The 14,085-nt window shown below is 32.2% G+C and overlaps 1 pseudogene; it reads right to left on the bottom strand.

The window, feature by feature from the left end:
• The window catches only part of LOC139494478 (scavenger receptor cysteine-rich domain-containing protein DMBT1-like), a 53,472-nt pseudogene extending 41,385 nt beyond the window's left edge, over nt 1–12,087 (bottom strand).
• Nucleotides 12,088–14,085: the final 1,998 nt, after the last annotated feature.

Genomic DNA, 14,085 nt, shown 5'->3' with positions numbered 1-14,085 from the left:
CTTTAAATATATTTGGAATGGGAAGCCAGACAAAGTAAAAAGAAACCTGATAACACTTCCATATGAAAAAGGAGGCTTACAAATGGTCACTTTTAAAAGTTATTTTATATCGTTTAAGTCATCATGTGTATATAGATTTGTTGATGGTACATTTGTCAACTGGAAGCTTATATATTTTAAATATCTAAAAGTGTCTAATAATATTTTAGTTATATTTAATATGAATTTAGATGATATAAAACATTTAGAATATTTTAAATACATTCCAGAATTTTATAGAGAAGTAATAAAGTCCTGGATTTTGACTGGGGATTGGCAAACAAAATAACCAGTGACATATGTTGATATAAGAAAACAAAAAATATGGAGGAATAAATTTATTGCATTTCATAATAAACCAATTATCTTTGAAAACTGGATTAAGAGCGATATAATATACTTAAATGACATTCTAGTTGACACTGTGTCATTATCAGAAAAATATATTTTAAACAAATTAAAGTGAATTTCATAAATTGAAACAATCCGTTCCACAAAATTGAATTGACATAGTTAAACAAGAAAATTCTGTTCAAAGTAAAGTAATAAGATCACATGGAAGGATCGTTATTTTGAGACTATTTTTTTTTTCAAATAAAATGTTATATGACTCTCTAGTGAATAGTAAAAAAGAACCGTCAGTAGGGATAAACAGATGGCTGAAAATTCTACCAATGCAAGAAGCTCCAAATATGAACTCATTATATAACTTTATTTTTAAATACTTAACTGAAAAAAAAAATATATACAGATGGAAACTACTACAGCTTATTGTACCAACCAAAAGCTTTTATTACAATGGAAAATAACTAATAATAGTTTGTGTAATTTTTGTAACATAGAAGAATACTATGCTCATTTTATTCAATTGTTCTTATTTGACAAGATTTTGGCAACAAATATACGACCTCTTAGAAAAGAGTAAATTAGATTTTTCAATAAATTACAACACCTGATATTTGGATACAAAATTACAGACAACAAGTATTACTCAATAATTTTTTTGATTACAATTATTAGTTTTTTCAATATATAAGTCGTACTATGTATCTGAGCAGAAAACAAAAAACATAGGCGTCTACAGATTTTTTGTTAATGAATACACCAAGAGAGTAGATACTAATATTAATGGACATAAGACAATAAGTCCAATGTTACGTACAATTAAAAGAAACATAATCAATGAATATTTTTTCTAGTATGGTTAATATAGTGTTTTTATAAACAAAATGTATGTCAATTAATTTAATGAGCTGATTCTTCCCTAGGTAGTCAGTGGATTGTAACAAGAGAAGCTTGGAATCTTGATGGTTTATGTAACAAGAAATATTTGGTGAATAAAATTATAATGTAGTTAAAAAAAATACTATAAGCCCGCAACATTAAAGAAATGTTTTAAATTATAAGAGAGTTCTAGATTGTCTTCTTCCTCTCTGAGATATTTCCTGTATTCCTTGAGCATTCGCATCACAGAGAGACAGAACTTGACTCGCACCTTTCGAAAAATAAAATACTACAAACTATAGCACCACTGAGAAATGATTTAATCATCAGCCTTCTATTTTGTCTTCTGCTTCTCTGAGTTATTTTCTCCGTTCTAAGAGCACGTGTGTAACACAGAGACAGACGCTACTGATTGGACATTCAAACTTCTATGAAAGAGGAGCCGACAAACTAATAAAAACTATCATAATAGGCATCAGTGGATCAAACAGAAACAGAGAAACACGAAACAAGCCATGTATCAGCATAAACATTTTAAGTAGTCTTCAAGCCGCGCTTGCGCGCCATTCGTTTCAAGTGTTGCTTAAAAGAAGGACTTAAAATCGAACTCTTCAGTCTCTTTTAAATTATATGAATACAAATGAATGTATATGTTCTAGACATGTAAATTCTTCAAGTTCTTCAGCATGTTTAGAACAGCCAATATTGTTATGTTTTTGTGTCTTCTTTCATTACATTGCAGGTTTTAAAAATGTAGGTATTTGAAATCAGCTGATACAAAAATATTCTATAAATTATCAGTCCAAACCGCTGTACAAGATCATAACACATACAAATCCCTCAATACTGGACAGAATTTATAATTATTTCGCAAAAAAAATTTTACACACATTTTAGAAGATACAAATTAAACGATATAATTTATAATTTCTTTAAATGTATAACTAAAAATCGAACTCTAAGGCAAGTTCAAAAAGGTATAGTCCATAACACTGACAAATTCAAACGGAAACAATCAACGGAACCAGTGAAAGAACTGCAATATTTCTTCCTATGTACAAGCATCCCCCCAGCGAACAACAGAAATTGTTGTGTTAAGCTGGTTTTGTAGCCAGTTAAACCTCCCAAGTTTAAATAAAAAAAACAGCATTATCTAATGCCTCGTTCACACTTACATTTAATTCGAATTAAATTCGAATCGAATGCGAATCGAATTCGTTTATCGCGTTCGCACACTCTTCTTTTTTCATTCGAATTGTTTCGAATTGGCTAATTCGAATATCTAATTCGCATTAGAAATACATTTTAGTTAATACGAATTAAAAGTTAACGTTGTTCGTACAGTAAAGCGAATTTGACGCGCATTCGAATGAGAATTAAACTAATTCGAATCAGTTAATGCGAATCGAATTCGAATTACGTGTGAACTCAGCATAAATGTGTAAGGTAATTTGTAATTACTACTAGTACGCATATTGCCTATTGACATCCACTCATTAACTCAATTTATAGATGTCATATGCTCAAGTACTTAACTCATTAGAATAAACTCAACATACGGAATAAGCCAATTTTAGTCATATGAACTACTATTTCAGTAACTTAATATTTATTCTTGAGACATTACTAATTTCAATATTAATTCATATCGAAGCAGCTGCTGCTTTCAAAATATATATAGGATACTTTTATATCACTTAAACAAATAGGAAAAATAGTAATATATAGACGGCAAACAGATAGGCTACCCAGACATATTGACTTAATCATCAACATAGCATTATACTGGGGTTGGGTTTTTTTTGTATCTTAGTAAATGCAATTTACTGCCATGGAAACCAGTGTATTTCATACCATTTTCGATTTTTTTATGAAACCAATAAACACACATGCTATGAACATTGTTGTATACAAACGTGTGTAGTTAAACTGACAGAAAGGTAAACAAAAATAAATGGAGAAAGGTCAAATAGGAAAAATCAGACGAAATCAGCTATATGCATGTATGAGTGGTCATGTCTGATAACTAAATTTAGATTATTCACATATAAATACAACACAAGGAATCTGTTGGTATGTTATAGGGTCAAAACAGTGTCTTGCTTCATGTTGCTATAATTTCTAGTAACAATACAATGTCATACTTATAAGAGTAAAACGTTCACTATATTATTTAAAGTAATAACCATTTAAATATTGTACAAACAGAAGAAGACTTAAACATACTTACGAGTGTTTGTGTACGAAGTCATGTCTGAAAAGAAAATAGATGTTATATACCAAACAAATGTATACAAAATTATGTCATTTGTTCAATGTTTTTTATATAATTTTATTGATAATACGTATAAATGTACTTTCTTCCCCCCCCTAGAAACTATCTTTTGAAATCTGCAATATCTTTATATAAAAATAGCCAACAAATAAAGCTTATAGTAAATCAATATAAATATATGTTTTGTTGATTATTGGCCTCTTTCAGCTCTCTTAGCATTATCCTGGCTGTCAGATGTTATTGACCAAGAAAGTCAGAGTGCCTTTGGAGATCGTGGTAAAGGGTGCCTGTCACATTCAAAGTTTGAACTCATGAATTGAAGAGTTGACATGCTAGTGATACTGTAAAAGTGTAACCTATACCTCTCCACAGTCGATTCCTTATCTAAATATTTGTACATAAAGAACCAATGCGCAGTTTTAACAATCAATAAAATGACAACAAATTATAGTATAAAACATTACAAAAATTGCTTTCGATTATACTTTATTCAAACTTATTCTGAATATTGACTACATGTAGTACAATGGGCAAAGATACGATATGTGCGTTAGAACATAATCTTACTTAAATCCGTAGGCTAATAATACACAAGTTATTATCACATTTTCATTAACATGCATGATAAAGGTAACATAAACATCAAATATGTAGATGTATGTAGTTTTCTCCTTATATTTACGTAATATAGAAATAATCTTACCTACTGAAGTACTCAAGTCCTGTGTCGTTTGTTCGGAACTGTTACCTTTAAATATAAGATTCATATCAAAGTTAAACATATAGTGATAATTAAAAACATCGGATGCTTAGTAACACAACGTGTTAACCATGTTAACGAAATTGCTATTCGCGGCAGCAACTCATAGAAGGAGGTGACTTATTATTTCAGTCAACTGAACTCTAAGTAGATCGATTTGTTTATTATTTTTTTTTCTCTATTTATTAAAGTGTACCTTTAAGAATCATCAAAAAAGTTAACATCAACATTTAAGGATAATAACATTTTTAGTAATTCGGCTGATTATTTCGGCTATGTTGACATTCATAGATGTTGTCCTCGTGCTATGGTTTTGCCTTCACATAAGAGACCATTTTTGTATTACCGACTTATGACTCCAACATTATATTCGTTCGACAAGATACCTTATCTGTGGTAGGACATCATGGTACTCAGTCAAGCAAGTTCAACGTAAATAAATAAATTTAAGCTTTTAATCGGTACAATGTCGAGAAAAAGTTAACTGTTTAATGCTTACTATACATGACTAAATCATCGGTAAACAGTAAACTTTCCCCCCAAATTGTACCGATTATATATTTGATTGTATTTGATGTTGCACGTAATTGACCGAGTACGAGGTTGTCTTACCACAGAGTAAGTTACCTGTCGACAAATTATAGAACCCGAAGCCAAAAGTCGGTAATATGAAAATAGTTTATTTTGATTAATTTTATAGTTTACAAGATAATGGTAATTCAATGTGTATCTTGATATTATGTACAGGTGAATTATCTTACGTTTATATTGCAATTTCACAAATAATTGATAATTGAATATTTGTATTTGAACTCCATGTTCTAAATTAAGTCTTGGGGGGGAATTCTAATTGTATATGTATTTACTTTGTTCATCCCTTAAGAAATACACTTTATTGTTCTAAATGCACATACAGTGCTGTAACAATAGTACAGTTAATGTTATTATTATATAGCGATGATTTTCTTAACAAACTCAATGCAGTTTACTGTTGAATATCGTGTAATGTAAGGAATTGTGTGAACGCCTATAATGATAAGTTAGAATGTCCTCCCAGAGTAGATACTTATGTATTCACCATAAGTATGATCCATTAGTTAATTTTTTTTGTTCAAATAGGAATTCAGTTACATTTAACTATTCTTTACCTTGGCAATCAACGCCTGCATCTTCATTGTGTCCACAGTTATGTTTAAATAAACCATTTGACTGACAATCTAATATGCTAGCTTCTGATCCATTACATTGTAAATCATCAAGCACAATAGGTCCGTAGCCACCGCCAAAATGAGCTTGAGAATAAGGGACTGATCTAAAAGTAATCATTTTGTTATGTTATTCAGTGTTGATATTAAATGGTTAACTTATTAAATAGTCTTGAATTGTTGGATTATTTTAACTAGGGAATCTGGAAATGCGCAATGAAATGTATTTTGACGAGAGCTTTCTTTCGTGTACTAACGCGTTGTGAAAATTGTCGATTTCTAAATAATCTATTTTCTAAATAAATGGCTTTGTCCTGTTACATGGAGATAGTCATAAATTTAAAAGTTAGACTTGACATAGTTCAATAATAAATTAATAAAGTGAAAACGACAGTAGGTGCACATCAAATCTTGAACACAGGAATTGCATTATCATTGTAAATGAAAACAACTGATAAAAAAAAATTATGGTAATAAAGCGATGAAAAAAAGTATAATAACAAAAAATACCGAACACCGAGGAAAATTCAAAAAATGGCGATTGTTTAACATCCAAATGTAGTTATCATGGGTAGACATATCATACAATAAATACATGTTGTTCACCTAGTTGGTGGGTACAATAGTCGTGTACCCATAATTCCCAGTGCATCTGTATCGACACGTTTAAATATTTATATAATAAATCTCTAGTTTATGAATGTATGCTCCCTTCACATGTTCAAACTTTTGTTTCGAGTGCTTGTATATCATATATGTTGTCCACAACAAGCATCCCAAAATAACTTGGTTGCTTAAAGTCGTCACAAATTGCAAAAATTCACAAGCACTCTTAAGCATCCCTGAAAGGGGAGGCAAATGTCTTGACATGTCATTTTTTTTTATGATTGTCAATGGATTAATTTTAGTAGATAATCCGCTCGTAACAAAATGTTATTAACTATTATCTGCTCTCAATAATCCGTAAATGAATCGTTACAATTTTTAACGATTTGTAGCAATTATTTTACAATTAGTTTAACGACTATTTACTGATCATTTACGTGTTGTTTACGTGTTACGATGGCTTTATCAATCGTACAAATTATTTCGAGCACTTCATTAAGTATGTGCAGGTATTGTTTACCATTTGGGAAAAAGTATTTTGAAAGAGATGATGATTATGTCGAAAGAGAGGTCTCTGTGGTGCCCGCATACCTCTCTTTTGGCATAATGATCAAACCCATTATGCGAGCTTCATCTATTCTACGCCTCAGAGTGAGACGAGAAATATCTAATATCTGCTCGGCCTCATCCTCCCTCTGCTTTTTAAAGGAGCATTTAAGAATTTGTTGATATAACTTTAATTGGTAACTCTTATATGACATGATGTTTCTCTGAATGTCAGTTGTCTAATGATGATACACTGAGAACTGTAGGATTTAAACTCTTTTTTCAAAACCTTATAAGAACTCGTAAATACTCGTAACATACTCGCAAGTTTACGTAACGACATTAAAGAATATCGTAACTAGCACGTTAAAGCTTTAACAAATAGTAACATTCCAAAATATATTCGTAACGATCCGTAAATAGTTGTGTGTAGTTATCTGTGACAACTCGCAATAAATCGTGGAATTTTGCAATAAATACATCGTTATAACTCGTAATAAATCGGTAAATATCCATAGCTTGTAATTACTCGTAACAACCTGTAAATCGATCGTAAAAATGAAAAACATTCAAGGATCCGTGTATTTAAACCATTTGTATGGACTGGTACGAAAATTCTTATATGTGAAGGAGGCATTTGGTAGCTGTGGAAAACTGAGAGTTGTTCGTAGACGACATTCCGTTGTTTTTGTTTTCATGATGGCCTTATCATGCACTCCTTACAACTCAATTACAGTTGAGATCACTTCTAACCTCCCATCAAATCTGTCAGAACCATTCAGGAGAATAGTATGTAGAACTGTCATCCTAACACTTTTTAGACAGTTCTATCTAGAACTGATCCTGACAATTCTACCCTAGAACAGTTCTACCTGGAACTGCCAAAATGTTTGGTCAGTTCTACAACTAGAACAGTTTTACGGCTAGAACAGTTCTACGATTAGAACTGATTGGTCAGTTATATGGCTAGGATTGATTTAGTCAGTTCTATCCATAGAACAGTTTCAGGAACTCTTTGTCTTCAATATAAATTAGTCAAAAGAATATAATATATATGACTTTATCAACGATAATAACAGCACTGAATGATGACCAGTGAGATGCCAAAACTTGCAGTGACGTCATTTAAAACTGTTCTACAATCCTGACAGTCAGTTATAAGGCCAGAACATTTTGAGACAGTCCAGCTGACAGTTCTACGGTTAGATCTGATTTGGTCAGTTCTGCTGACAGGTCCACGACTATAACTGATTTGAAAAGTTCTACCTAAAATAGTTTTAGGCAGTTCTACCCTAGAACTGATCAGGACTGATTTGGTCAATTCTACCTAAAACTGTTTTAGGACAGTTTAGAACAGCTTTATTCCAGATTATTCTGACGGTTCTCATGGGAGGTTAGAAGTGATCCCCACTGTATAAATGGTATATTTCCAGCATTATAACATTTTTTCCCGAATTTTCTTGGTAGACAACAAATATAGGAAGACTTCTATCGATAACTTAAAAATGTTCGGCGCCAATGAAAACATGGTTCTCACCCAGCTTTTGAATATCCTAGCATACCACAAATAACCTGTGCTTCTTCTACTCCAAAACTATCATCACAAATGGTCCCCCAGCTTCCATTTAGTGTGTGGAGTTCTACTCGTCCTTCCCAAGGATAATTACCATTTACCAACCGAACTTTCAGATAATCTTCAAAGAGTAAAAAAATGTTCATTCAGTTCAAATAAGTGAAATTACAAATCCAAAACAATAATTAAATCACTGGGTTATGTTCAACTGCAGCATGTGCAGGTAGGATCATATTCTGAGATCCAAAATAAACTCTAGTAAGACAACACCTAAGCATTTTTGATACTTCTTTAGGGATATAATAATATTTATCCTGAAAATGAATACTTTAAAATTAAACATATCATCACATATTGTACCCCACTGGCCATTGTGTTCAATCTCTACTCTGCCTTCCCATGGATATCTGCCTCCAACAAGTCTAATTGCTGAAAACAATATTCCGATTTAGTTTTACATTGCATGCATTGCGTATCTGCAGTGAATTTACATTTACCAATGAAAGTTTAGTCTCAAATTATGTGAACCAGAATATACCAACTCTTTCGGAAAACCTAAGATTTTCATCCTGCGCCGGTTTTTTGCTGGGTTCGTGATGCACAATTTTTAGTTTTCTATAAAGTGTTTTGTAAGACTTGTTAATTCGTCTTATCGTCGTTCGAGTTTGCAATGGCGTCGACTTATGTGTAGTGAAGTAATGTACCTTTGTTGCTTCAGTCTTATGTTAATAATTTGGCACATGTAATTGTATTTTCACCAAGTGTTTCAATTGCAAGACTGGATAACAATCAGACTTTAACTATTTGTAATAGATTGAGTAGAAGACCAATTTTCAACAATATTTTCAAACGTGGTGCTAAAATTTAATCATACATGTATATATTTATATAATACTTACAATAGAATAAAACGATCATATATGACACTAATTTTTATAAGATGTCACACTAACAACTTTGTTAGATAATATACAATGAAAATTTTCTTTTTGATATCTATAATAAAAATTGTTTTACTTACGTGTAGATGTGTTCGACGGAACTTCAGTTGTGGGACCTTGAACAAAATAATTGAAAATTTTAAGATCCACTGTTAAAAAAATTTCAATCGACAGTACAGAAATTCCCATCAAACCGGAAGTGATTTAGCAGTAATTATAGTTGCATTGACACAATCATAGAGGTTAATCTATTTCTTTTTCCGTTTATAGACGACGCCGAGGTGCGATTCTTAATTTGCTTTCCGAGTGGGGTTCGGTTTGGATGAATTTACTTGATTAACCCTCGGTTTATTTATAAAATAAAAAATGTACAACTAGCTTGTTCACGTAAGTGCGTATTCCAAATTATGTGGATATTTAAAGAAATAAGGTGAGTAATTCTAATATGACGTGCTTCTTTCGCTTTATGAATAAACCCATGCTCTTAATTCAATAGACTTATTTTGCACATGCGTATATTGACTACTGCAGAATAATAAATTCTATCAAATTGGCATGTATTTAATATATTTCATTAACTTAAAACACTTCCAAACTCTAAAATGATGCACATGGTTTTACTAATTCATTTATTATGACTGTAATGTGTTGCAGTCCGAAATTGACATATTTGACCTAGTTACGACAACCGTTCATGCTGGCTGTTCAAAAACTCCTCCCTCCTCCTCTCAGTGCCAGCTGTTTGCTTCTATTACAAACATAAAGGGGGTTCATGGAAGCGCCTATTCAATCGCTTTACCCTTATACTCATCGGACATAGAAATTACATAAATTGTCCTAATCAGAATCGAAATAATTGATGCAACATATACTTTATTGTAGTTTAAACATGGGTAGGCATTATATTCGTGTTATATTAGGCCTCACTGTCGCTCAGGCAAAAATAATCACGAATATAATGCCTATCCATGTTAAAACTACAATGAAGTATAGCTTGCATCAATTATTTCTTAAATAAAGTATAGCCAAAAGATTCCCCAATACTCTTACTGATGATTGCATGTTGTATGAAAGGGAATTTACTTTAAAGGTGTCAATGCTCGACAATCTGAGCCTATAGTATTAAATAGTATCTTACTGTTTATTATCTTATCATTTAATACCGCACACAACAGTGCTTTTTGGTTGATTGAAACCCCTTACTTCATCCCTCTGCAGGATATTGTATTATTTCCTCCTTATTATGGAATAATTGCAGGAATATTGGTGAATGATCTCCAAGAAGAATTTTGAATATTCGCCAAAATACGGAAGTCTAAAAGAATATGAACCATTTCTCAATTTTTAGGACATGGTGTTTATTTATATATCTCTAATTAGGTACATTTGTATCAAAGGTACCTGGCCTATAATTTAATACGTCAGACGCCTGTTTCGTCTACATAAGACGCATCAGTGACGCTCAGATCAAAATATGAAAAAAGCTAAAACAATTACAAAGTTGAAGAGCATTTATGTAGTAATTTAATGCAATCGGATCTATTGTTTGAAAATGAAATATCAACGTGAGGCTGCAGATGATCGCAGTAGATGATTGGCCATGTCGAAAGGTTATAACCTTTATCAATGCTCTGGATGGATCGAAAGGTGCTACATTGTAACAGGTGTTAAGAGAAATTGACGTTAGTACTAAACGCTTTTTTAAAGGAATTCACTTTTGTATAAACTGGACAAATTCAATCATAAACAAATTAAAGCTCGAAACAAATTCCAATTGGCGGAAGGCCTTATTTTCAAACCAAATAAAAGGATACAAAACTAGGTAATTCAATTTTTCCCGACTTTCTTAGAGTGTAATTATATTAACTTACCATTATTAAACCAAAATGCAGATATTCCGTTCAGAAAGACGCAACTAATCTGTAAAAATAAGTTCATAAGTATATAAGAGATCATATCCGAACATTATTCAGTTTGAACATGTTGAAGGTTTATTGTCGATCTGTTATATGACAGTTGTTATTCGTTTGATGTGTTTGAGCTTTTGAGTTTGCCATTTGATTAGGGACTTTCCGTTTTGAATTTTATCGGAGCTCGGTATTTTTGTAGATTTACTTTTTCTAAAACTGAACTATATAAAACTATTCGCTTGTTCAGCAGAAAAGTATAATTGAAATTAATTCATATTGGTCAGTAATGTTTTGTAACTATAGTCATAATGATTAAGACTGCAGTTTAGCGTTTTAAAACCAATAACATGACTCGACTAATAAATGTCATGACAGATGCTTGCTTGCTTGTTTGCTCGATTATTGATTGATTGATTGATTGATTGATTGATTGATTGATTGATTGATTGATTGATTGATTGATTGATTGATTGATTGATTAATTGAGATATGCTCGGAAATTCATATTTAAAATGCAGTCCTACAATATATATCTTCAAGCTAATATCGCAGTACCACAGTCCCACTAGGCCACGATCGCACTACGATCTGTGAAAAAAAAATGAAAATTTAGACGATCGTAGTGCAATCGTGCAGATCGCAGTAAGGTCGTAGAACGGTCGTGGTGAGGTCTTCATGATCGTGATGAGCGTGGCCAACTTTGAACATGTTCAAAACAATCTTGGTGCGGTCGTGCCGAAATCAGGTCGTAGTAGAAGCGTAGTGAGAGCGCAGTAAGGTCGTGGTAAGATCGCAATGGTCGCTGTACCATCGTAGCGACAGCGTAGCGAAAGCGCGAAGCTAGTCGAAAGATACTGCGCAACGATGTCACAGCGACTTTACTAAGACCTCATTACGACCATCACGTTCTTACCGCGACCCAAACACGCTTCCACTACGACTATACCACGTTTATATCACGCTTATACCAAGCTGTTCAAGACCATAGTACGATTTTAGCACGCCCATGCCGTCCTTATCTCGCTGTTCTTACGACCTGACTTCGTTCATACTACGATCATCATGCTCATTGTCAATGTCATATAAAATTTATCAAAGCTTTCCATTTTTTTTTTCTTATGTAATTTGGACCTCTTGTCCTTTCTTTCCAACGACTCAATCATGCATCTGTGTCATCCCTACGATCTTTCACTATTTAAAGTATTGATCTTGATGGACCAGCAATAAGTTGTGAATCAGGTTGGATTGGTCGGTCCGACATATACATGTATCTATTGGATCATAATTCGTTACTGTCAGATCTGCCGCTGTCTCTACCTCTAACCTTACCCTTACGTAGATTTTGTTTGTATGACTGTGATGTTTCCGAGAAACTCTACGTATCAATGAGAAATAGAAGGAATGATACAGTATTTCTATAGAACACCATGTTGACGTTATTGCTGGGAGCGTAGTAAGATCGCGGTATGAACGTGGTATGGCCGTTACAAAAGCGTGCTATAATCGCAGTAGAAGCGTGGTAAGATCGTTTTGCAATCGGAGAAATCGTGGTACGGTCGTAGTGAGGATGTGATGAGCGTAGAAAGATCGTGATAATCGTAGTGAGGTCGCAGAATAAGCGTGATTAGAACGTGGTATAATCGTAGCAGGATCGTTGAAGAAGCGTTATGAGGACGTAGTAGCATCGTGAAAACAACGAAAATATATATGTTCATGCTGTTCATACCACAACCTCACCACGATCTGAATTTATTTTAGATCGCGGTGAGCGTGGTGCGATCGTGGTCTAGTGGGACTGGGGCATAATTAAAGTGATCAAACTTCATCAAAAAAGGGAAAAGAAACAAATCAATTTCAATACAAAAAAAGTCCAACATCTTTTAATAAATATTTAGAATAATTCAATGTACAATTTTTACAGACGAATACCCGCAAGATTGAATGATTTTTGATACAAAGTAAATACTCACAGAGACTAGAATTAAAAGCATTATTTTCCTTTTGAACAATTTCGGGTAAATAGGGTCAACGAAATATCAGTTGATGACTTTTTCCAAAAATATTAGTATTGTCCTTATGGGGCTCCAAAAGGGAAAACTTTGAAAGTTTGTTCTTTTTTTATTTTATCTATATGTTCAAAAAAAAGTCATAAATAGTTCTAAAAGTATTAGATATTTATGTTAATTGTTTTTATATAAGCGCTTTTTAAAGTTTTTTTTCTAAATGCAAAAATATATATATAACCTTATTACATTGAGGTAATGATAAAACAAGTATTGATTAAAAGTAGTGTCACTATCAGGGGTAGCTATTTCCAAATACAGATATTTATGTATAATCTTTACATTATCAAGTACTTCCCTCTTATTTCGCTTTATCTTTACATTAATCGTAAATAAGTGTATTATTTGATACAATTTTTTTGATTTTATACAATACACAGGGATCTGCAAAAAAATTATTACAAATTTTATGACGTTTAGTATTTGTTTGGGTGTTGTTTTTTTTTTTTTTCTTTTTTTTTATCGTAATTGGGTATACAACACATTTTCCAGTTTTCTCGTTTGAATTGTTTTACATTGTAATTTTTTTTATAGCTGACTATGCGGTATGGGCTTTGCTCAATGTTGGAGGCCGTACGGTGACCTATAGATATTAATTTCTGTGTCATTTTGGTCTCTTGTGATGAGTTGTCTCATTGGCAATCATACCACATCTTCTTTTTTATATTAAAAACACTATTTAAAATGTCCTTTATTGATTAACTTGTCTATATCAATTTAGTGTTTGTTTGATAGCTAAAATGAATTCTTGAATAATTTTATCACGTTTATTCTTTATTTAATTTTTTTTTTTCTTGCTTGATAATATTATGACTTCTAATGCTGGATTCCCGATATCCCTGATACTTCTTTGTATAGAAATATTAAGACAATTACTTGAAATAGTAATTATCTCGATTTTGCTAATGTTTTCCCAACTTTGTAATTGAGCAATCACATCAAA

The sequence above is a fragment of the Mytilus edulis genome, chromosome 11 (assembly GCF_963676685.1).
Source record: "Mytilus edulis chromosome 11, xbMytEdul2.2, whole genome shotgun sequence".
NCBI classification, from domain to species: Eukaryota; Metazoa; Mollusca; class Bivalvia; order Mytilida; family Mytilidae; genus Mytilus; species Mytilus edulis.
Note: the sequence above shows the minus strand (reverse complement) of the source record. Positions and strands in the feature narration are given on the sequence as shown.